Source organism: Pteronotus mesoamericanus, unplaced genomic scaffold, assembly GCF_021234165.1.
Source record: "Pteronotus mesoamericanus isolate MK-2021 breed Mesoamerican mustached bat unplaced genomic scaffold, CSHL_Meso_final contig_1018, whole genome shotgun sequence".
In the NCBI taxonomy this organism is placed as follows: Eukaryota; Metazoa; Chordata; class Mammalia; order Chiroptera; family Mormoopidae; genus Pteronotus; species Pteronotus mesoamericanus.
In genome coordinates, this window is record NW_026555002.1 from 3,755,771 (window position 1) to 3,781,045 (window position 25,275).

The 25,275-nt window shown below is 42.4% G+C and overlaps 1 protein-coding gene across 5 annotated transcripts in view; it reads right to left on the minus strand.

Moving 5' to 3' along the window:
- The window catches only part of GIGYF2 (GRB10 interacting GYF protein 2), a 107,793-nt gene extending 91,469 nt beyond the window's left edge, over nt 1-16,324 (minus strand). For 3 of the 5 annotated variants that reach the window (XM_054571471.1, XM_054571464.1, XM_054571439.1), the window contains exons 1-3: nt 16,254-16,324; nt 13,007-13,065; nt 12,276-12,341 (exon numbers count right to left, since the gene is read on the minus strand). The gene's annotated coding sequence lies outside the window, so the exon portion shown is untranslated. The remainder of the gene's footprint in view (nt 1-12,275; nt 12,342-13,006; nt 13,066-16,253) is intronic. The other 2 variants (XM_054571447.1, XM_054571454.1) reach the window with 2 other exon arrangements.
- Between the last annotated feature and the right edge of the window lie 8,951 nt (nt 16,325-25,275).

The following is a 25,275-nucleotide window of genomic DNA, read 5'->3' on the forward strand; positions in this document are numbered from 1 at the left end:
GTGATTCTGCCTGCCGACGTTATCTCCATGGTGCAGGAAAGTGTACTGGTAGACTCCGAGAGCTGGACAGGAGGTAAAATTACCAGGGCAAGATGGGCTTCAGCTACCTTAATAATGCTGGAAAATTCTATGAACAGATTAACAAATGGAAAGATTTAACACGAAAGTAACATTTCAGAATCCTCAGTAGAAAGGTCTTAAAAAGGAATGAAACTGGGAGATTGGGTCAAAAGAAGAAACTCGGGGGTGTACAAAAGGGATGAATAAACAGATGGACTTTCGTTCAGGTCCTGTCCGATGATGCCAGTAACACATGGCATAGCAGAACTCACAGGCCTCGAGAACTCTGAGAGGACCAGTCCTAGTCCGAGGACCTCTGAAGGAGAGGGGCACTCAAACCTCTGAGGGAGGAGTCAGAAAAGGTCATCAAGTGGACACAACGGCAGGAAGTGCTTCTGAGGAACGTGAGCAAAACATTCCGTTAGTTCTGATACCACCCCATTAGCACATCTTTGTCAGGCTAAAAGCAACTGCCACAGAGCAGATAAGGCAGATGATAAGGTGATCACCTCTCTCCTCTGACCTCTTCTCCTTTAGCTACTCCAATTTTAGGGATAAAGACCTCAGACAAAGGTCCACCCTAAGATTTTAAAGAGAGTCGACTTAATAGCTGAGAGAGTATCTCTCTACATAACTACTATTTCAGGACTGTCCATTATTTAAAATTCCTTAAGTGAAATCAAGTAATACATTCCTTCAGTAATTGATACCAGGAAGTGGGTCTTCTCCAATAAACTGCATCCTGTACTCGACAATGAATGCAGTAAAATCTGGCCTTGTCAGCTTCTTAAAAGCTATGAGCTAAATTAGCCCTCACAACTGTTTTATCTCTAGTACTACTGTAACTTTTTATTTTTCTTTATATATTTTTCTGCTTTTCCTGGCTTCCTCAGCTCCTCTTTGGGACCTTATCTATCACTATGTACATGTGAGCACATGTTCAAGACAGAAAAAGAAGAGATCAACCTAGCTCTTTCTTATTGTTGGGTCTGAAACCAAGGAAAGGGAGACCCTGGCCTCTCAACTCTTAAGTCTATGACTTCTGGGCATGTGCAATCGTTGTCAACACGAAGGAGCTGCAGACCTATGTAATAAAGTCCTGTCTGAACAAAGCAAAGAGAAGCCAAAGCAGCATCAGAACCCAGCCCCGTGGCTGACAGCTCAACACGACCCATGCTCCCCAACACTGCTTCCCAGAAATCTTAGTAGACTGATGAGCTACCCCTATTTTACTAACAATTCAAAAGAGACACACCTTTGAAAACCGCCTGAATCTTTCTTATAAAAATTACCTGGTACTTCAAAATCTCCAGTATCCTGGGTATGTAAAACTTACCCAGAAGAAAACTACGGCAAATCTGGGATTAAGTCCAGCCAGTACTACGCATAGTCTGCCAAGAGACTAACAAAGCTTGAACACCATGGAACCTGAATCTGCCCCACACTTCCTTTTCTCCATTTTCACGAAAACAGAAAAGAGCTTCTCCCCTAGCACTCCTTCACATACACCCAACAAATGCCTAGTCCTGTCCCCATTCCAGAAGCCAGACATTTTTACCTTAGCCACATCTGGATTAAGGTAACACAAGATTAGTAACTTCATTAGTGCAAATTAGTTCAACCACTTCAGAAAACAGTGTGGCATTATTTATTAAGTCTAAATTATTTATTAAATCTAAACCCATGATCCTACAATCCACTGCTAGACACACTCAAGAGAAATCTCCATCAAAAGACAAGTACAGTATATTTGTAGTAGCTTATTTATAATTAGCTGACATTTGGCGATTATGATCAACACAAATGTCCATCAAAAGGTGAATGATTAAACAAATTGTAGTAGGGCTTCAAGGTGTGAGAAGGGGTGGCACGCCAGAGAGTACCTGAAGCTCCAAACCCCTTCCCACTTACCTTGCCCTATGCATCTCTTCCATCTGGTTGCTACTGAGTTAGGAAACATAATTAATAATGAGACAAACTGCCCTGACCAGTGTCACTCAGTTGGCTGAGCATTGTTCTGCAAGGTCAAAGGTCACCAGTTCGATTCCCAGTTGGCGCACATGCTTGGGTTGCAGGTTCTATCCCCAGTCGCGGCATGTATGAGAGACAACTGAATGTTTCTCTCATACCAGTATTTCTCTCCCTCTTTCTCTCTCCCTTACCCTCTCTCTAAAAATAAGTAAATAAAGAGTTTAAAAAATAGTAAGACAAACTGACACCATGTGCCTCTTAATATGATAAGACTGAGGGCACAGCCTCACTTATGTTATATTCCTGACAATAATGCATAAACTGAAACTAATCTTGAAGACACATCAAGCCCTGGCCAGTGTGACTCAGCTGGTTGGGCGTAGTCCCACAAACTGAAATGTCCCTTGTTCTACTCCCAGTCAGGGCACAAGCCTGGGTTGTGGGTTCATTCCCAAATTGGGGTAGCTTCGAAAAGGAAACCAACTGATGTTTCTCTCTCCCATCAATGTTTCTCTCTCTCCATTCCCCTCTCTCTAAAATCAAGGGGGGGGGGGGTTTCCAAAGAAAATCAAGGAAACTCATATTGACAGACATAAAATCAATTAACTGTACTCTCCAAAAATGTCTCATAGAAGAGCTAGGATGAGGAACCATCCCAGACTGAGAGAGACTAGAGAGATGAAAATTAAATGCAAGTATGATTCTTAATTCCATCCTGAACCAGTAAGAAAATAAGCTATAAGACCATAAGACATATTAAAGAGATAATCAGGATAATTTGAATAGGAGTTATGGGTTAGATAATTAATGTTTATGATTCTAAAATTTGTACTGTTTATGTTAAGAAAATGTTCTGTTAGAAAATAACACTGAAATGTTTAGAGAAAAATAAGCATGAGGTCTGTAACATTCTCAAATGGAACAGAAAAAAATCATATAAATTTAAAATTATATTTAAAAATTATATGAATATTGAAGAAAATGAGTAAATGTTAAAAATTGGTGAGCCCACCATTTTTTATCTTTTAACTTTGCTTATAGTATTTTTTGCCATACAATTTTCTATGTAATAAAATGTATCAACCTCTTACTATTAAAAAATTGGTAACCAAACTGGATGATGTGCATACAGAAAATCTTAATTTTTTGCAAATTTTCTGTAAGTTTTAAATTATTTCAAAATAAAGTTTTATAAAATTGTAATCTATTCATACAAATAAATACTCAGCAATAAGCAGAAAAGAACCAACTACTGATAACAGGAGCAATATTGCATGAATTGCACAGACATGATGTTCAGCAAAAGAAGCCAGCTGCATACATATATATATGCGCGCGCGCGCGCACACACACACACACACACACACAGTATGATCCCTTTTGTAAAATGTCCAATAGGTAAATTAATCAATGATGATGTCAGAAAATTCCTCACTGTGCAGAGACTACCGACGGAAGAACAGAAGAGGGAATCTTTTGGGGGCACTGGAAATGTCCACTGTCTAGGTGGTCATTACAGAAGTACAGACACATGTGCAATTTTTTCCAGCTATTCATTTTGAATTTGTGCACATGTATGTACCATATTTTATACCTCTATTTTTTGTTACTATTGTTTTTTTAATCTTCTGGGAAACAATGTGCAGTATGAATCAAGAATCATAAACATGTTCATATTTTTTGATCCAATATCACTTCTGAGAACTTTTTTTTTTTAGATTTTTTTAACTTATTTTTTAGAGGGGGGGAGGGAGAGAGGAAGAGAGGGAGAGAAACACAGATCAGCTGCCTCTCACACACCCCCAACCAGGGACCTAGCCTGCAACCCACACACGTGCCCTGATCAGGAATTGAACCAGTGATCTTTTAGTTCACAGGTCAGCGCTCAGCCCACTAAGCACACCAGCCAGAGCTCTGGAAACGTATTTTCAGTAATAAACCAACAAGAAAGAAAATGTAATCTATGGAAATGTTAATACAACGTATTAATAGCAAACAAGAAGAAGAAATGACAAGAGGGATGTGAATAAATAAAGAAGAGGATATTTACCTTTTACATGACATGTTTTGTTACAACTAGAAACAGTGATTATAAAGACTATGTAGCAACTGGATAAATATTAGAATAATGTTAAAAAATACACTTTATGCTAAGATTATAACTGTAAAAAATGATATGCTGTGTATAAGTATGAAAAGAAATAAAAAATGAAAACCATTTGATTTGGTAAGTTGGCAAAATGAATGATAATATAATCTTTTCAGTTAATTATGCCAGAATGTAATATGTATGATAAATATTTCTGATTTAGAAACCAATGATTCCTCGTTCAACCATTACAAGTCACTGTAAAAGTGAAATATGCTTAAATAAGATTCAATTTTGTTCAAATAAAATATTTAAAATCTGTTCTAGAAAAGGAATTTTTTATTAAATTTACTGGGGTGACACTGCTTAATAGGTTCATACAGGTTTCAGGCACACATTTCTATGATACAAGATCTGTATATTGCAAAAATACAGATCATTTCTATGTCTGTCTGTCTGTCTCTCTCTCTCTAATTAATAAATTAAAAAAAAAACCTGGCCACTGTGGCTTAGTTGGTTGTGTGTCATTCCACAAAAACAAAGGTCGCCAGTTTGATTCCTGGTCAGGGTAAATGCCTGGGTTGTGGGTGCAGTCCTCAGTCAAGGCGCGTAAAGAGGTAACCAAATGTTGTTTCTGTCACATCGATGTTTCTCTCCTCTTTCTCCCTCCCTTCCCCTCTCTAAAAATAGATAAGTAATCAAATTTTTTACAATGCCAACATAAATATCATAAAAAGTTAGTATTTTTTTGAAGATTCAGTTTTAAAAAACAATTTTAAGATACAAATATAAAAGGAAACACTTCTCCCATCTATTATATCAGAAAGCCCTTTTCCTTCTGCACTCATCAGATCTGACAATACCAGCTCTCTTCCTTCTTTAAACATACAAACATTACTGAATAATGTTTAAAATATGATCTGTTAACATATTCACTAATAACAGAATTTCATGAAGCAAAACCAGGCCTCAATTATTCACTTCATTACTAAACATTTAACTTAAGGAACTAACGAAGAAGTTTTTTCTCCAGAAAATCATCCAAAGTCAAAAGAATTGTCTACCTCTATCTAGACCACACATTTTACATATTACCTTGCAAAATACTATTTATTTCTATGCCAATTACCATTTATTTTTATGGTATATCTTCAAAAAATTAGATACTTTGCTGGCTTTTCTCCTCATCCTACATGGAATTTGGCCCTGGCTGGGTAGCTCAGCTGGTTACAGCATCATCCCTATACACCAAGGTTGCGGGCTTGATCTCCCTTCAGGGACCATACAAGACTCAACTGATGAATGCATAAATAAATGGAAAAACAAATCAATGTTTCTCTCTCTCCCCCCCGCACCACTATCTAAAATCAATAAAAAATTTTAAAAGTTAAAAAGGAATTTAAATACCTACTTTACAGTGTTATGATAAACACTGCAATCCACCACAATCTGAAGCACTACCCATGCTATTAAACTAAGGTCAGCTTTATTCCTGAGAGACCCAAACCAAGAATAACCTAAGTGTTCATCCACAGATGAACGGATAAACAAATGCTGTAATAGACATACCTTGGAACATTTTTGGGGTGGGGAAAAAAAACTAATTATTGATACATGCAATAACATGGATAAATCACTGAGCAAAAGCCAGACCCAAAATGCATCCACACAGAATTTCATTTACATGAAATTCTGGAAAAGGCAAAATTAACCCATAGTCACAGAAAATATATCAGTGCTGGGGGAGGGAAAATGACTGCAAAAAGCAGGAAGCAACTTCTGGGAGTGATGAAAATGTTACCTATCTTGATTGTGATAATGGTTACATGAGTATATATAATTGTCAAAACATATAAAAATGTGCATTTAATATGAGTGTACTTAGAATGAAGGTAGTTTACTGTATGTAAATTACACTTCAAAAAAGTTGATTTTAAAAATGACTAAGCTCACTAAAAGTAGACCGCCTCCCCTCGAAAAGTATGCATTCCAGTTGTATTTCTTTTAACATAAATCACATTTCTTTAAGTCTATTAAAATAGATGTTAAATAAATGTGGGGTAAATGTTAAAACTGAGGAGCACTGTCTAGAACTGTGCTGCCTTACATAATACCCATTAAGCCACATATGGCTATATCAAGTTAAATTAATTAAAATTAACTGAAATGTAAAATTCAGTTCCTCAAATGGAAGGAGGAACAGTAACTTTACAGTGGACAAAGTATCAAAGTCAACTACGTACCATGGTCACCATTTACAACAGCAAGTTCTGTTGACAGTATTTGCTATAGACATGATATGATGAAAACGACATTTACTTACATGGCCTTCCTCCCAAAAGCCCATAACCCCAGTCTTATCATGAAAAAAGTATCAGACAAATTCAAATAGAGAGGCATTCTACAAAATACTTAACTAGTACTCCTCAAAATTGTCAGGACAGTTAAAAACAGGGAAGTCTGCCCTGGCTGGATAGCTCTGTTGGTTACAGCATCATCGCAACAGGCCAAGGTTGTGGGTTCAATCCCCAGTCAAGGCATTTGCAAGAATTAACCAATCAATGCATGAATAGATGAAACAACCAATGTCTTTCTCCCTCTCCCACCATCAAAATCAACCAAAAAAGTAAAAAAATTATGCCCTGACCAAAAGGTCACTGATTCAATTCCTGATCGGGGCACATGCCTGGGTTTCATGTTCAGTCCCCAGTCGGGGTGTGTGAGAGAGGCAACTTATCAATGTTTCTCTTTCACATCAATGTTTATGTCCCTCTCCCTCTTCTTCCCTTCCCCTTACCTCTAAAATCAACAAGCATGTCCTCAGGAAAGACTTTTAAAAATTAAAAAAAAAAAAAAAAAAAAGGCAGTCTGAGAAAACTGTCACAGCCAAGAGAAACCTATGGATACCCCATTAAATGTAATATGTTATCCTGGATGGGATCCTGGAACAGAAACACACAGACCAAACTAAGGAAATCCAAATAAACTACAGACTTTAGTTAACAACATTAGTTGTTAACTAAATATTAGTTCACTAATTGTAGTAAGTGTACCTTAATACCATGGTAATTGGAAAAACTTGTAATATAATGGGAGATCTCTGTACTTTCTTAATTTCTCTGTAAATATAAAACTTTTTAAAAATAAAGCCTACTATAAAAATAAGAAAATTTGAGTTGTACTACAAGCTTTTACATTTTAAAAACTGTAGTTAGTCATACTGACCACATATTAAGTGGTTAAGTGTAAGTCAATGGTTACATGTGACTAGTAGCTGCAGTATTGGACAGTGCAGATTTATAGATCATTTCCATCACAGCACAAAGTTTTGTTGAATAAATCTATGAACAAATCTGTATCTACCCAGCACTAAAAACCCCCACTGAAATCTGAAAACCTTCAATGATGTGTTTATTATTCCAGTTTCTATTTCAGTCATTTTTTAATGCTTAAAAAAAAAAATTCAATGTAACATTGAAAACTGCTCATTCCCTACAGTAGCAATTCTCAAAACAAGGTCTTCCAGTCTTCTGAAACTCCAAGGTATCCATGATGTCAAAACAATTTTTATGATAATACTAAGGTATTAATTGCATTTTTCACTGTGTTGGCACTGCGCTGATCATGCAAAGCAGTGATGAGTCAAGCTGCTGGCTCCTCAGCATCATTCAAATTAATGGCACCAAACTGTACTAGCAGTTATTGTATTCTTCACTACCACTGCCATAGACACACAGGAGAGAAAAAAAGCCAATTTTACTTAAGAATGCCCTTGACAAAGCAGTAAAAAATACGATTTTTTTTTAATGTTGACCTGTGTGTACACATCTTTTTAATATTCTATGTGGTGAAATGGGAAATATGCATAAAGCGCTTCTGCTGCACACCACAGTCTCAAAGACAGGCACTCAAGAGGCTGTTTTGAGTTGCAGACTCAACTGGCTGCTTTTTTTCATGGAACATCATCAGTTTGACTTAAAAAATACAGAGCTGATACACAAATAAGATTATCCAGACTTGTATACTTCGCCAACTTTTTTTTCCAAAAATGAACAAAATGAGCCCTGGCCAGTGTGACTAAGTTGAAGCACTGTCCTGGAAACCAAAGGAATCAATCACAGGTTCACTCCCCAGTCGAGGCACATGCCTAGGCTGTAGATTCTGTTCTACGTCAAGGAATGAACGAGAGGCAACCTATCAGTGTTTCTCTCTCACATCAATGTTTCTCTCCCTTTTTTTCTCTCCCTCCTTTCCCCTTTTCCCTTTCTCTAAAATCAATACCCATATCCTCAGGTGAGTATAAAAAAGAAAAAAAGAAAAAAGTGAGACTGTCAATTCAAGGAAAACAATTGAAAATACTTGTTACCAATTATAAAATTGGAGCTTTTGAGCAAAACTTAAAATTTTGGGAAAATTCTCTTCAATACCATGAGCTTGACACATATTCCAGTACTTAGACTTTCTCAATAGCTGAAGGCTTTTTTGATGGGTGCTGATATTAACAAATGTATTTTTGATAATGTAAAAGATAAAATACCCATTAAATGTGCAAAACCAACGGATTTTAATGCAACAGAGTTCATAAGGTACATTGATATAATTCAGGTTTCACATTGCAACTGACCTTTAAAAACTACTACTTGTTGAATATCAGTGTAGTATCAAAGAATATCTGCAAGTATCTGAAAAAGGTCTTAGAATACTCCTCCCTTTTCCCACTACATATGTATCTTTGTGAGGATATGTTTTCTTCACATACTTCAAAGTAATAACAACGGACTAAACAGAAGCAGGTAAGAAAAGCCAGCTGCCTTCTATAAATTCAGAAATGTTTTAGAAAATGAGTGTTTTTCTTCAAAAATTTATTTATGTCAACATGTAATAAGATTATTTTAAAACGAATTAATAAATCATTTTAAATTACTCAATGTGATAAATACAGATAGATGTAACTAAAAAATCAAAAGCTTTTTGGGGTTCTCTAACTTTTAAGAGGGGAAAGGAGTCCTAAGATCAAAAAGTTGAGAACATCTATCTTAGAGAAGGAGAGGAAAATGACAAAAGAAATACATTTATTAACTCCGAAAGGACATACATATCTTGGAAAGCACACCAAGCAGCACAAAATACCAATGACAAGAGCACCATGATCCAAATGTGACACTTAGTCAAAAAATATGTAGGATTTTAAAAATATATCTTTGCCAAGGACACAGACTTTTCACATTCTGAAACTGATGTATTTTTCTAAGTGTCTCTGGCACTAGGCTGCAGGCCCCATGAAGTCGGACCCTTTGATGTTTTTGCCCACCACCATGGCGAGCCCCACACCTGGCACAAAGGAGATATTCAAATGTTTGTTGGATTGAAAACAAAACAAAAAGATAAAAGACAAACAGAACTCACGATGTCTCTATTCTAATTACAAATATGCAATTTTACAATCAAAATTTACCTATTTACAATGGTAATGACAACCATACAAGCTACCATTCAGTGAAAGCCCATTTGCTATGTGCCAGGCATGGTACTGGGCATTTTAGATTTCTAATTCCCACAGCCATCCTGGGACAGACTTTACAAGTAAGGAAAAGAAGGCTCCAAGTGGTTAACTTATTTACCTAACCTTACAGTTAATAGGTGACAGAAAATTAAATCCACATTTCTCTGCTTAAAAGGCCACAAGGTTTTCACTACACACTGATACAGTGCTCAATACTGCTTGCTCACCCTTTCTCCTCCATTTCCTTGCAATTTTCAGGGAATTCATTCTGTGGAAGTCCATTTTTCTCCTTTTAACAATCTCCCATTCTGGTCCACTGTTCTCCAGCCTCTACCCTTTTGCATCACTTGATGAAGCAAGCAATGCAGTAAGCCCTTTGGTGAGGGAAGACTATGTATTCTCACAGCACACTATCAGAAACCTCATTAACTATGGTGGAGTAATGGAAAAGATGAAAGGAGATCAGATTCCAGAACATGAAATAAGGCTCTCTGTCCCACAGATCTGGCAGGATGGCTTTACAGCCAGTTTCTCAACTGGCCGTGGTTTGGGCAGCACCACTCAATCCCCTAGGGGTTAATCATAAGAGCCCCTGGACATGGCCATGTCTTCAAGGCCTGAGCCATGACTGACCACTTAGAAAGTACCAAGACATTCTGCCAATTCCTTGCCAGGTTCTACAACCATGGACCAATACAGAAGGGACCAGAGCTCCCAAGACTTCCTTCAGGCCCAGGACAACTTGAATAAAAGGAGCTTTGTTCCCAAAGAACATACTGGCCACAATATCACTATACGAAGAAAAGCTATTCCTATCGTTCTCCCCAACTGCTTCTCAATAGCAAGTAAATGTTTCTCTTTTTTCCCCCTTTTGGTGAAAGGACAAGAACAAAATTAGCAACTGTGAACTATTCTAGGGACAATACAATGTCATAAACATTACCATGTCAACTGATAATCTCACCACAAGCCAATGTTTTCCAGAGGGGACTCTCTAGAGCCTGTGATAGTTTTATACAGATTATGTGGAAATCTTTTTAACCCTCGCAAAATCCTAAAAAAGCCTTACCTCAGTATCCAGATTAAATAAAATGTGCAGTGTAAGACCCTTCTACCTTAAAAATGAATTCAGCTGCAATCAATTTTATGAAAGAAACTTTGGCTGAAAAAAAGTATAACAGGAAAGTCACATCTGTGGCCTGTCATTCAATAAATCACAATATTGTAGTTCGCTTTTATCAGTAATCCCTAGGCTTTGCATCAAAAATCTCAATATGCTAATATACTAATATGATTTAATAAAAATTACTTAAGCAATTAGATGTCACCAAGGACATGACAAGTTGCAAACAAAAACAGGACTTCAAAATGTCCATTTAAAAAGTTTGCTTCTGTACTACCTAATAACTGTAGGCCTCAAAAACATGTTAATACAGAAGTTTATTCTGTCTCACTGATTCTTTACCAACAGTGAAAAGTCCCTTTTACCACTCAAATAACGTGAATACAGATTCACTTACAGAAGTCCCACCCTTCAAATTCTCTAGTGCATCCTTATACTCATGTTGCTTAATAATGTAAAAAGTACCCAGAAATGAAAACTTATAAAAGCAATCACTGAAAAATAACCATTGAATTTGTCCTCTAAGCCTCTCATTTGCTTACATTCTTTTGTTACCCCTTATCCCAGATGCTCACCTGAACACCCCACCCTTTCCCCGCTCCAATCAAGTATTTTCGTTAAAACACTGCACTACGAAGTTCCAACAAAGATGCTTGGTGAGGCCTACTCGCCCTCATTCACCAAAAGATATGCATATATTTTACCTCTTCAGCACACAAATTTAAACTGCTGAGCTATATACAGGAAATTTTTCTAGGAAAAGAAAAATGTCTACAAGGTTCTGTGGGTCTCTGATGGGTCTCTGAGTAGAATAGCCAGCATACCACCTTCTCTGAGATCTGACCCCACTCTTTGGAGTGGAACCTTTCAACTAACTGGTCTGCACTTTGGACCCTAACCCCATGGCTATACTAAATAGACCAATGATGAAGAACTAAGCCAAGTTAAACCAATCAGATTTTCCTTCCCAGGAACCTGAAATGTGGACACAATTGCCACCAGCTAGCTAGAGGCACTAGAACCTGAGTTCACATGTGGCTCCAGGAATGAAGCGACAATTTTCTTGTATGTGTTTGGTAAAGCATAAAAGGCCAGGCTGTGGAAAGACAACTGAAGCAGGAAAAGAGACAAGCGAGGACAGTGACTAGCAAGAGGGGAGGGCAGTGCTACCTGGACAACCTTGGTTCCTGAATGCTTCCCAGCTTCTGGATCGAGTCCTTCATGAAGCCACCTGCTCGTGGGTTAAGATACCTCCTTACCCCTACCCGCAAAGCATTCCTCTTCCTGTTTCATGCCATCAAAAAAATCATTGTGACAATTTAAGGTACAATTTTATACCAGAATCAAAGCAGAAAGGGTATGATTATTCTTATGATTCATAAGGGACCTAAGTAGTACTACAAAAGTTGTTTATTCATTGTCTATCACCTCAGGAAAAATAATTGGACAAAAATAACCAAAATCTTAAAAGCAAAAATCACCTATTTGCATAAACCCTCCTCAGCTTTGTAGTTTCCATCAACACTCACCTGTTCAAAAGTCCTGCTGGTCCACAGCAGGCAGTTTGAGCAGACTTTATTCAGGCCCTTTTAACACTGTAAATAATAAAAGTATTAAAGTAAGTGATCCAGCAATCTCTTAGGAACCTTTAAAAATATACTTTTTTAAATCATGAACATGTTTTACAGGAAATGGATTCCAAACCTGGTTAAAATATTACAATCACCTGGTTGTGTTTATAAACCAGATTCCCTGTCCTAACATCGAGAGTCTCTCTCTCAGTGGCTTTAAAGTGGGACTGAAAAATACAGATTTTTAACAAAAGTTCTGAGTGATTCTCATGAAGCTAACAAATGAGCACCACTATAAGGTTTCCAGAAAGTGATTATTTAGGATTTTCATTCAAAACCACTTTACTGAGATTTGGTATTAACTTTTTAAATATATTTGACAGAAATACAACAGCCACCAATACAGCACGTACACTATGCAAATAATCAATGAGCCCCAAGTTGTTATGACCACTGCCAAAACATCCAAGGAGCAAAGCTCCAGATGTGCTTTCAGTTGCAAAATCACAACCTTCTTTTAATGCTCTGTTAAGACAGTATCTTAAAAATCCACAAGATGGTGATATTTCAAGTAACAAAGAATGAAATGAACCACAATAGCTTCAAGTGGTTTCTTTGCTAAAATCAAATAATGTAAGGCAATTCAAATTGTTGAAGAAAAATGGACATTTAACCTGCCTCTAAAATACCTGGATTAACACCAACATAGGCCGCAGAGTCAACCTAATGAGACTGGTCCCACTGTAATCTATGAGAAACAGAAAAAAAACAGAAAGTACTGAAAATTTACTCAGCTGGGGCTAATAGAGAACTGCAAATGAAGTCAGTCTTTCAAAATGGCACAAATCAAAGATTCTTTAGGAAGGCAAGAGTAAAAGGGAAAGTAATCATCTTTTCATGCAAAAAGGTTCCCCTGGATAGCAATCACTATCAATAGTGTCATTTTCCAGTGTGAAGGTCAACAAAAAGAGAACAGACATATGGAGTATTAAAATGCAGAGTCATGAGAACAAATGAGCTGGTATAACATCAAAGACACTGTAATTTGAAAAATGTCACTTCAAAATTCAACAAAGGAACAAAAAGAGAGAAAGGTGATTTATTTAAAACACTACCCTACAAAAGAAAAAAGAAAAAAAGAAAACACTACCCTTGTCGCTATCATCACTATGTCTCCTTTGAGCCAAGGAGCTCCACTCACACCTTGAAGCTGGAATCCCTATCTTCTCATGATTTTCAGGCAAGCCTGTATCGTATTATTTTTCATACATGCAACTCACAAGCAAAAGTAGTTCAAACCCAAAATATTAAATTCCTAAGGTGAATTAAAATGAAAGAAGACATTTATGAAAGCTCAGGAACAGGGATATGAAGATAAGCTAAAAGGAAATCAGAAAAAATTTTTTCCAATGAAAAAGTCTATTGAGTATCAAATTAATTGGAGAACTAATCTGAAAGGTAAAAGGGAGGGAAGGTAAAAGAAGTTCTACACCTGTAAAATGCTATGAGAGATACACAAACAAATCAGCAGAAGGGTCCTTGAGTAATCTGAAAGTAGGCTGGACAAGAGAAATAACTAAGAATTCTTTACTAACCACACCAAGGATAACACAAGTTAACACGCTGAATTCACCTGCCTTTCAGGTCATATCCCTTAATGATCTATCTGTATCTAAACTTCAAAGGAAATTCATTTTCTTACATGTTCAAATATTCCAAAGTACTGCAAAAATCCCCTTCTTAGAAAGCAGTTTGTTTTGAAAAAATCACTTTAGGCAGTTTATCATCAATGACCTCATTTAAAAACTTACTTTAGAGGAAGAGACTTCAAGACAACTTCCTGAAACGTGCTCTATGAGCATCCTGAATTTTTCCCAATTGGGTAGGGAGGGGGTTGGGCACAGATGTCCAAATTTCCAGAATCTGATTTCCCTTTTCAAGAGGCATGGAGATGTGGAGAAAGATTCCAGGACGCTGAAAAAGCGCCCGTCACCTTAGTGACTGGGTACCCGTCTCCCACCAGCCTACGTCTGGCCTGCGCCCCTCTGGCCAGGCGGGTGGCCCCTCTCCCCAGCCACCCAGGGCTGGGCCTCGGCTTCTGCCCCAGGGCCTCCGCCAGGGCTTCCCTCGCCTGGAGCACCCCTTCTCCAGGGCTGCAGGAACAGCTCCTTCACCTCAAATGCGAGCTTTTCTGTGAGGCCTTCCCAGGGCACGCGACTTAAAATTAATCCCTTCCCCATCTCCCCATTATCCTATTTCCCTGTCTCTGTCTTCTGCACATCACTCGCCACTGCACCGTACATTCTACCTTAGTATTTATGTGTCTGTCCAGAAATGAGCTCCTCGGAGACAGGAATTTTGGGTCTGTCCTGCTCCCTGCACCCAGCAGTGCAGCAAGGTCTCCGTATTTGTCAAGTAAATGAATGCGGGCGTGAATGAATAAATGGATGAAGACACATGGTCCCCTCCCCCTCCTGTCTCAAAATTTTAAAATGCGTTGTCAGGTATAGAAAATCTGTGAGGCCCTTTCTTTTCTAGTGAATCACTACCATCACCAGTGCATCCCTGTGTTAAATGTCAGAGGAAGAACTGTGACATTTTCCCAGATATGCGCCACTTAAGTTTTTTTTTTTCCTAGTGCCTCCTGTTGATGTCAGCATCTGCTGAAACAGAAAAGCACACATTCCAGCTGGAGCCCTCCGAACGCTGCGACACTAACTACTAAAATACATCCCAACGCCGACGGCGGACCGCGTGGATGTCCTAACCACAACGGGCACACTCCACCAGGCCGGAGCGGCCAACGCGAGGACGACGACAGCCGACGTACCGAAAGGATGGCACGGCAGTCCTTTCCGAATCTGAAAGTCTAAAAAGGAAATACCACGTAAGAGAAGGACACCTTCCCTGCCCCTAACGAGGCAACCACAACAGGCCGAGTCCAAGGAGTGTCACGCCGGGTAAGGACCCAGGGTCCGGCCGGTCCTCGCCTTCGGCGCCACGGAACTGGAACGCTCACCGTCTCCCTGAGCCGCCAGGTGTGCTGTCGGGCTCTGACTTTCGGGGAGAGGAGGGATTTCAAAAAGAGTGGTAGGTAAACGCCAAGCAACGCGACGGCTCCCCAGACGCCGCCGTGCGACCGGCCTCTTCCACACCGCCTTCCCTGGTCGCCTGCCTTCTGTTTCCGCCTCACCACTGAAGTACTCCGAATGCTTCCTGGGGAAACTGCTGACACTTGAAAGCGAATGCCCGTTTTCACCTGATGTGCACGTCCGGGTCCCACAGCCGCCACGGGCTCCACTTTCCCAACCTCCGTCCCAGGTTCCGATCATGGCTCCTCCACCTGGCCTCAGGCCTGGCCCAGACCCCGTCCTCTCGCCACGGAAGGGGTCTCCCAGAGTCGATGCTCGGTGAGGAAGGCGAGGGCGCACCTCCCAGAGGCCAGGTGTGGGGAGCAGGGCCGGCAGGAGCAGCTGTCTGGCCGCAGCAGCTGTTACCCGGGAACCGCGAGGCTGGGCGGGTGGCCGGCCCGGAGGAGCAGGTAGCGGATGGCGAGACCTCTGGCCCTGAGCAAGCCGGCCTGACACTGCCCACCCCACCGCCTTCTCCCCTTCCTCTGCTCCTCACCGCGGTGCCAACGGGCCCCGGAGGAGGGGGCGCCCCGGCTCCGAGGACAAGACGCGCCGGGGCCCGGCGTGACCCCCGCCGGGGAGGAGGCTCGCTCCGGCCCCGCACCTGACCTGTCCCCTCGCCTGACGCCCGAGCCGGCCGCGGCCGCTGCCCCGGCGGCCTGTGGGTGTCCATGCGGCGGGACCAGGTCTCCCGGAGCGGCGGGGACGCCAGCGCGGGCGTCAGGCCCGGACGACCCTGGGTGAGCGGCAGAGCCAGGGCACGGAGTGGAGCGGGGCAGGGGAGAGAGACGGAGTCGCTGGTTACCTGAGGTCCGGGACAGGAGTCTCTCAGAACCAAAGTCAGTCCTCAGCCTCAACAACACAAGATGGCCGACACGTCGCCACGTACGTCACGTGACAGCGCGCTCGCTCCGCCACGCCCCCTGCTCCGCCCCCGCCCCGCCTCACCTCCCTCCCGGCTCCTCCAGCCTCCCACGACATCATTCCTTTCGGCTGCCTCCGGCCTCTCTTCCCCAGACACGCCCCTGTCCAAGCCCCGGATGTCGGGCTGGCGGAGGCGGGGGAGCGGCAGGGCGCAGGCGCCTGAGGGCCCACGGGCCGGAGCTTCCTGCCTGCCCTTGAGTTGAGTAGAGTTGGTGCCCACAGTTGGGCCTGGGCCAAGCTCCCTCTGACTCACCGCCCTGTGTGCCCAATCCAGAGCCCGTTCGCAGTTCAAAAAGCTCTGCATCGTTTACGAGCTGAGTTTTCAAACTAGAACTCTTCCAAGATTTTCATCCAGCATTTTTCTGCCCGCTTGCCTTCCTAAAGAAAAAGGGGAAGCGGCAAAAGCTGATGTTCAAAGCGGTTTCTCTACTTACTAACGGCTCTGAATAGAACTGGGAATTCTGTCTGGAGCCTTGCGATGTGACGGCTTGGAAGGACTTTAGAGCTTCGACCCCTCCTATTGCATCCGGGGCTACAACCCTTTTTCCTAAATACCTCCCGTTTGCAAGTTGTCAGATAAAAATACAGGATGCTCACCAATATCAGGGACATACACTACAAAAGCATTCGCTGTTTTTGTGAAATTCAGATTAAACGGGGTATCCTGTATCTTTTATTTCCCAAATCTGGCAACTCTACCTTACTCAGGTCATCCCATTGTTTCCTAGTGGCTCAACCTCTCTGTGGTTTACTGGATCCTTCCCATCAGCTTTTAAAAGCACTCAAATGTTCTTCCCTCTAAAAAGTCAGAGTTAACAACTGCAATTCCTCCTCCAAACACCTCCTACGTCTCTGTTCCCTTTCAAAGCCAGACTACACACACACAAAAGTTTCCCACACCCCAGTAAGCAATCGTCAACAACTTCAATGTGACTTCTATCCTGACCCGTCCACCTATCCTTTGCTCTCAGGACACAACCTACACAGGTTGATAAACGGAGTTTCTCAGCCCTCATCTCGACTTCATGCTTCCCACATCTTTAATGTGATTGATCACTTTCTACTTCCTGAAATACTTTCTTCCCTTGACATTCATGCCCTTGCTGCTCAAAGTGTGATCAGCAAACACCAGCATCAGCCTCACTTGGAACCTTGTTAGAAATGCAGAATCTCAAATGAACCTTTAACAATTGTCCCTCCCCTTTCCCTTTTCCCTGAACATAAAATCAGATACACCCATGGTTGAGGGTCTTCAATATACCATTCTATTTTAGCCTTTGAGCACACTGTTGCTTCTCATTAAAATGTAATTCCTGACACCCCACTTCTTGCCAACCTGCTTAATGCCTGCTCATCTTTAAAAACCTAAGTTGTGTGCCTCTTCAAAGCCTTCTTTATTTTTTACTGTTTATTAATTAATTTGGGAGAGAGAGGAAGGACCGAAAGAGAGAAACGTCAATTTGTTGTTCCACCTATCGACACAACTTTGGCACGTCAGGATGCTCTAACCAACAGATCCACCTGGCCAAGGCTCAAAGCCTTCTTTAATTCCCCTTCTGTAAATCAAAGAACTTATTCCTTAAACTGTTATTTTAAAGGGGGGAAAAATAACGCTAATACTTTTTATGGAATTCAGCACTTTAGTAAGTACTTCACTTGCATTCACTCTTGTAACCCTGGTGATAGCACTATGGAGCACTAAGAAAGTCAACCGGATTCTCTAAATCTCCACCAGGACTCCTTAGCCCAGGCTGATGGATTGCAGGGCTCATGTCCCTAACCTGTGCCTGTAATTATAATATATGCTGTAAAATTTAACATCTTTTGTGTGCAGTTCTGCAACCTTTGACAAATGTATACAGGTGTACATAACTATCACTAAAATCAAAGTACAGAAGAGTCCCATCACCCACCAGAGCTCTCCTCAACGACCCTTTGTAGATACCCTGAAACCTCCCCAACTCCCAGCCCCTGAAACCACTGTTCTGTTTTCTGTCCTTATAGTTTTGCTTTATGTCATACAAATAAATCCACAGAGCATATAGGCTTTTGAGACTGGCTTTTTTCACCTAGCTAATGCATTTGAGAGTCAGCCATGCTGTTGCATATTTCAGTACTTTCTTCTTTTTTATTGCTGAGTAGTATTCCCCCCCACCCCGGATATGGGCACCATGTTTGTTTATCCATTCCCCAACTGAGCGAACATTTCAGTTGTTTATAGTTTGGGAAGATTATTAACAAAGCTGCTATAAATATTCACATGCACCTTACTTATGTGAACATAGGTTTTAGGTTTTTAGTTCACTTGGGTAAATACCTAGGCGTGGGATTGGTGGTTAGGTGATGTTTGCTTAACGTTATCAAAGACTGCCAAATTGGTTTTCAGAGTACCTCACCCATATTGGTGGCCCTAAACTAGAAGCCTCAGAGAGCAGGGACTGAATCTAAGGCATGATGATGATGATGGTGAAGATAATGAAAGCTAACAACAGCCCATGCTTTTAACCGCTGCACATAGTGCATTATTTGACTTTGCTTCCTCAGCAGCGGGCATTGTGCTGGCACACAGTAGATAATAAATACCTATAAAATCAAATAAGTTATTGATTATATACTTCTCAGGGAGGGTGCTTTTCTCTTCTGTTCGCTCTTTCTCCCCAATGGTTCCTTAAATAGTGATTTTTAAAGTTAAAATAGTAGACTGATGCCTGCCCTAGTCAGAGATAACAAAGTTTTAGGTTTATTGTGTCAGAGATAGAAACAGAGAAGTGGAGAATAACAGATCATTAGGGGAGAAGGGTGTAAGGAGCTCCCTCCGCCCCAAAATGAGTTTAATTTGTACCAAACACAGTTTGATCAACTATGACAGATTATATTTTTCTGAAGAGAGCAACGACAATATCTCCCACACCCTGTTCTCCTCTAAAACCTTGTCACTACCCTTTCTAGAGATAGAGTATAACTCCCCTCCCCTTGAGCCCTTGTCATCAATAGAATGTGCTGGAAGTAAAACAAGGTGGCTTCCCACACTAGATCATAAAGGGGGTAGGGCTTCCACCTTGTGTGCTCAGTCTCTTTTGAAGCAAGAGGCACCATATACGAAGTCCAGAAGCCCTGAGGCTGCCATTCTGCCAGGAAGCCCTGACAGGAATCAAGGAGAGGCCCCTGCAGTTGCTCCTGTCAACAGCCCTGACTGAAGTCCCAACAATCAGACATTTGAGTGACATAGGCCTCCAGATGATTTCAGCCCCAGCTGTCAGTCAACACCTGGCATCCCAGCCCAAGACATCATGAAGCAGAAACAAGCATCCTCACTGTGCCTCGTCTGAATTCCTGATCCACCAAATCTATGAGCGTAATGAAAAGCTTGCTTTAAGCCACTAAATTTTGGGAAATCCTCCTTATGGATTGGATTGTGTCCCCCAAGAAGATATGTTGGCATCCTAACCTCAGAATGGACCTCAGAATGTCACCTTATTTGGAGATAGGGTCTTTAAGAGGTAGTCGAGCTAAAATGAGGTTGTTAGGGTGGACGTCATTCAATATGGCTGGAGTCCTTATAAAAAAAGGAGGAGCAGAATTTGAACACAGACACACATAGAGTGAGAACACCACATGAGGAGGAAGGTAGACTTGGACGATAGGTCTGCACGCCAAAGAACACCAAGGATTGTTAGCAAACCAGCAGGGGCCAGGAGAGGGGCTGGACTCGGTTCTCCCTCTCAGCCCTTCGCAGGAGCCCACCCTGACCACGCCTGTTTCCCGGGCTTCTATCCTCCAGAACTGTGAGATGATACATCTTCCGTAAGCTGCCCTCTCAGTGGTCTCTGTTATAGCAGCCCTAGCAAACTAAGACAATCACCTAAAAATCTGAAGAGGCCATTTGAAATGAAGGAGATCAGGAGGGGTCAGAGCTACAAATCTGAGAGCTTTGAAATTGCAGAGAATCTCCCATCACCATCAGAGAGGGAAAGAGAGACTAAGGTGGAACCTCAGGAAGACCAGGGGTAGCTGACGGACAGAGAGGAGTTACCAGTAAGACCAGGTTAGAGGCAGGATCCAGTCTCAGAACAGAGGGAGGAAACAGTGCTTAGCGATGACAAACCTGCAGAGTTGTCAGGGGGCTCGGGCTGGGGAAAAGGCCATCGACTTGGTGACGGGAGCCTCTGCCGAGCAGGGAGAGCAGAGGGTTGGGAAAGGCGGGTGATGAGGAAGGGAAGACGCAGAAATGTGAAGGTGGATGACAAAGCAGGATAGAATTGTTATTGCAGAGGGCAGTGCCACTCCGATCGGGACCCTAACTAAACGTGGGACACACAACTGAACACCAAAGAGAAAGCCCAACGAGAGTGGGAGGGTACTGAGCCGGAGAGCAGAGCAAACATCAAGGAAAAGCTGCTGTGATGCTAACTATAGAAACAGATCCATTTTTATGTTCGAAATATTTTTCATTATAAAAGTACTGGCATGTTTTAAATTCTTTTCTTATTTTCAACCTCCAGATGTATAACAAGAGGAATCCTAGAAACTATCTCAGAATAAAGTAAACGTATCTTTTCACGTGAACACACCATGCTGTGTTCCCAAAATGCTACTCATTTTTTTCTGGAGCCATGCAGACTTAGGGTTCCATATTTCGGCTGTCCCGGGGGGTCCCACATGCATGTTCAGCTGCTGTTCTTGCCTTCTTTATGACCACAGAGTCCCTCTCTTTTTTATTAACTGTTAACAGTCATAGTAAAGCAGTACAGGTTCCTGATTTTAAATATTTTTAGATGTTGTTTATTCATTTTTAGAGAACGGGGAAGGGAGGGAGAGAGGAGAGAGGCATCGATATGCAAGAGAAATGTCTATCGATTGCCTTTCACATGCCCCTAATCAGGGACCGAACCGGCAACACAGGAATGTGTCCTGACTGGGAATTGAACCAGAGACTTTTTGCTTTGTAACACAATGCCCAACCCACTGCCCAACCACACCAGTCAGGGCAGACTTGAAATATTTTAGAGTTCAAAACATATAAAAGAAAACATTTAAATCACCCCCAGACCTAACCAAGACCCTCTGCTTCTCCAGCTCGCAGGTAACCCACTGCTGACAGTTTCTTGCATGGTTTTCCCCAAAATGGTGTGTGCAGAAACAAGGATGATGTGCTTCTTCATTCTCCGCACCCCCGGAGGCTGAGGACAAATGGTTGTCCCCAAATCCACTTGGTCACTGACCTCACACACTTGGTCTACAGGACAGAGAGACAAGGCTTCCTATCCCTCACATAAAACAAACAAAAACAAAGGCATCATTAGGCACACTGCTCTGCTCCTGGCCTTTTTATATGAAACAACCTGCCTTGGAGTCTTCTACGTTTTCTGTAATAGCTGTCACCAGAGTTCATTTACAGGGATGCACCATAACATACTTAATCGATACCCTGCTGATAGACGTCCTGGTTGTCTCCAGGGTTTTTGCCATTAAAGACAATGCAGCAGTGAGTAGCCCTTTAAATATACCCTTGTTCATGTTTATATTTACCTATAGCGTAAGCAAATCCCTGGGTCAAAGCTCATGAGTGTATCAGCGGTGGACATTTGCCACTCTTACATGACAGTTTTGCGTCTGATATACTTTTCATACTGGGGAAAATAAAAATCTTGGTGGGAGACAGAGCCCACCCCTCTTTGCAGAAGACAAGCAGTCCAGATACTACCCTTTCCACTCCCAGCAGGCGGTCAGAATCCGACCTGGTCCTCGGGCAGGGTGAGCAAGGAGAAACCTGAATAGGCACTCGGCCCCCAGGTGTCAGGTCATGTGATCACGTGGGTCAGCTGCAGGGTCAGCTGCGGGGGGCATGGCAGGGGAGTGGGTGGATTGGCAGAAATCTGCCCGGGCTGTCGGGGAAGGGGCCTCCAAAGAACTAAGAAACTGAGCAAATGGGCATCTGGGCTTGGGGCCAACGCAGCAGCCAGGACTGAGCATTTCTGGGCCGCCCTGGCTTGGCATCTCTGGCATGTGACTTTAGAGACCCAGGACTCAGGAGGAGACAGAATTGCAGTCGTGGAAGGTGGAAGATACTGAGGGGATCAATATGTCCCAAACACTGAATAAGTGCCAGGCATGGGATCTGCCAGAGAGACAATCATCATTCCCATTGGACAGGTGAGGAAACTGAGGCTCAGGGAGACGAGTTACCAGCTTTGTGTCTGACTCCAAGTCCCATGGCACCCCACAGACTCCAGGGCAGAGGCAGACTGGTTGGTTGGTTGGTTGGTTGGTTGGTTGGTTGGTTTTCACTATTGCTCAGTGGAAGGAAGTCCTCTGGAGAGTGGACTCATCACTTTCCCAGTGAGAATGATGTCCCCACAACTGCTGTCCTCACTTTCAGAGCTGTCCCCTCAGCCAAGACTCCCAGGTAAGGACACTTAGAAACTTCCCTGGTCTGGCGCCATCTCTGCTTCAACAAACCCGGGACGTCCTTGTGAGACAAACAGCCAAGGGAGCCCCACCAATGCCAGGCAGCATGCCTGTCCTACTGCAGTGGGTAAGGGGACTTCCTGCCCCTTACAGAGCTCACAGTCCGAAGGAGGAGGAAGAAGTAAAGGAAGGATGCCACATACTGCTGGGAGGACCCAACAGTGAAAAACTCATGGCAAGGTGAGGCCCTGAGAAGGGGCTCCTCACCCAGACTGGAAGTATCAAGAAAGCTTCCTGCCCTGACTGGTGTGGCTCGGTGGGTTGGGTATCATCCTGCAAAGTGAAAGGCCGCTGGTTCGATCCCCGGTCAGGGCACATGCTCACAGCGTGGGCTGTGAGTTCGGTCCCCAGACGAGGCACACATGAGAGGCAACCAACTGGTATTTCTCACATCAGTGCTTCTTTCCCTCTCTCCCTCCCTTCCCTTCTAAAAATAAAATCTTTAAAAAAATAAAAAAGGAAGTTTCCCAAAAACAGTATGGAGTTTCCTCAAAAAGTTAAGAATAGAGCTACCACATGGCCCAGCAATCCCTTTTCTGGGTATCTACCCAAAAAACTTGAAAGCAGTTATTTGTAAAGATATATGTATCCCTATGTTCATTGCAGTATTATTCCCAGTAGCCAAGACACGGAAACAACGTAAGTGCCTTTTGATGGATGATTGAATAAAGAAGGTGTGGTCCATACACACAAGAGAACCCTACGCAGCCACAGGAAAGGATGAAATACTGCCACTTGCAGCAACAACGATGGATCTTGAGAATATTAAGCTAAACAAAATATTTCAGATAGAAAAAGACAAGAACCATAGGATTTCACTCATAGGAGGGACATAAAACAGAAAGCAAAAAACAAACAAAAATTCATAGAAACTGACAACAGCATGGCAGTTACCAGAGGGGAAGGGGGCTGGGGGGCAGTGAAGAGGGTAAAAGGCATCAAACATATGGTGACAAAGGGAGACCAAACTTTGGGTGATGAGCTCACAATGTAATACACAGGTGATGTATCAATATTATAGAACTATACACTTGAAACTTATATCATCTTATTAACCAGTATCACCTCGATACATTTCATTTTAAAAAGCTCCTGAAGACAATCGCTGAGCTGACAATGAGATGAGAACAATGAGTAGTTTGCCAGCGGGCGGACGGGAGGGAGGGAGGAAGTGCCCGGCAGAGGAGACAGCACCTGCAAAACCCTGGGGCAGCGGTACTTCCTGGGAACTGCTTGGCGTTACATCTACCTGGAGTGCACAGCTTGGGAGGCGAGAGGGAAGGAGGTGGGGCAAGAGCTGGGGCAGGAAAGGAGAGCAGAGGTCAGATCCCGAAAAGCCGACAAACGGAAAGGAGGTGTTAGGAACACTTTGCTGCTTACAAGGACTATTCTAGCCACAGGTTGGCCAATCAGGGCCAACAGGGGCAGGAAAAGCACAGCCGAGGCCAAGGAGAGGACCCGAACCGTGAAGGCCACGGCCACAGAGACGGAGGGCGGGGACTGTGGGTGAGGGGCAGGGGAGGGACGTCTGCAGGACTTCATGACCAAGACAGGGCCCAGAAGCCCTTCCGCGGTCCTTGTAGTTACCCAGGGCCCAGCATTTGTCCTGGTGGTCTCAGGTCTGCTTGTGTTACATTTTCTGTCCTTGCAATCAAGAGTTTTTAACTCTCACATGGGCCTCGTTGTACGGAGGAGCAAATGAATGTTTGAAGTAATTACACTGTTGTATCTACACCTTTCTCCTCCTCCTCCTTCTTTTTCTTCTTCTTCTTTCTTTAGTCATAGATTTCATTTTTTTTTTTAGAGCAGTTTTAGGTTTACAAGAAGAACTTAGCAGGGAATCCCAGAAACCTTTCCCCACTCCCGCTCCAGTTTTTCCCACTATTAACCTCTTGCATTAGTGTGGTACATTTGTTACAATTGATGTGCCCATATTGATACATGATTATTAACTAAAGTCCATAGTTTACATAAAGAGTCACTGTTGGCATTGCACATTCTATGGTTTCGGACAACTTTACAATGAGTGTGTATACCATGCCGGTGTCATACATAGTAGTTTTGTTACCTAAACACTCTCTGTTCACCCTGCCCCCCAACCTGCAACCACTGACCTTTTTACTGCCTTCATAGTTTTGCTTTTTCCAGAATGTCATATAGTTAGAATCACATAGACGCAAGCTTTCCACCTTGTCTTCTTTCACTTAGCGATATGCATCTAAGTTTCCTCCAAATCTTTTTGTGACTTGATGGCGCATTTCTTTTTATCATCTCTTTTTATCACTAAATTAATACTCCGTTGTGTGGATGTACCAGTTTGCTTATCCATTCACTGACTGAAGAATGTCTTGGTTGCTTCCAATTCTGGCAATTATGAACAAAGTTGTTTATGAACATTCACGTGCAGGGTTTTATGTGGACAAAAGTTCTCAGCT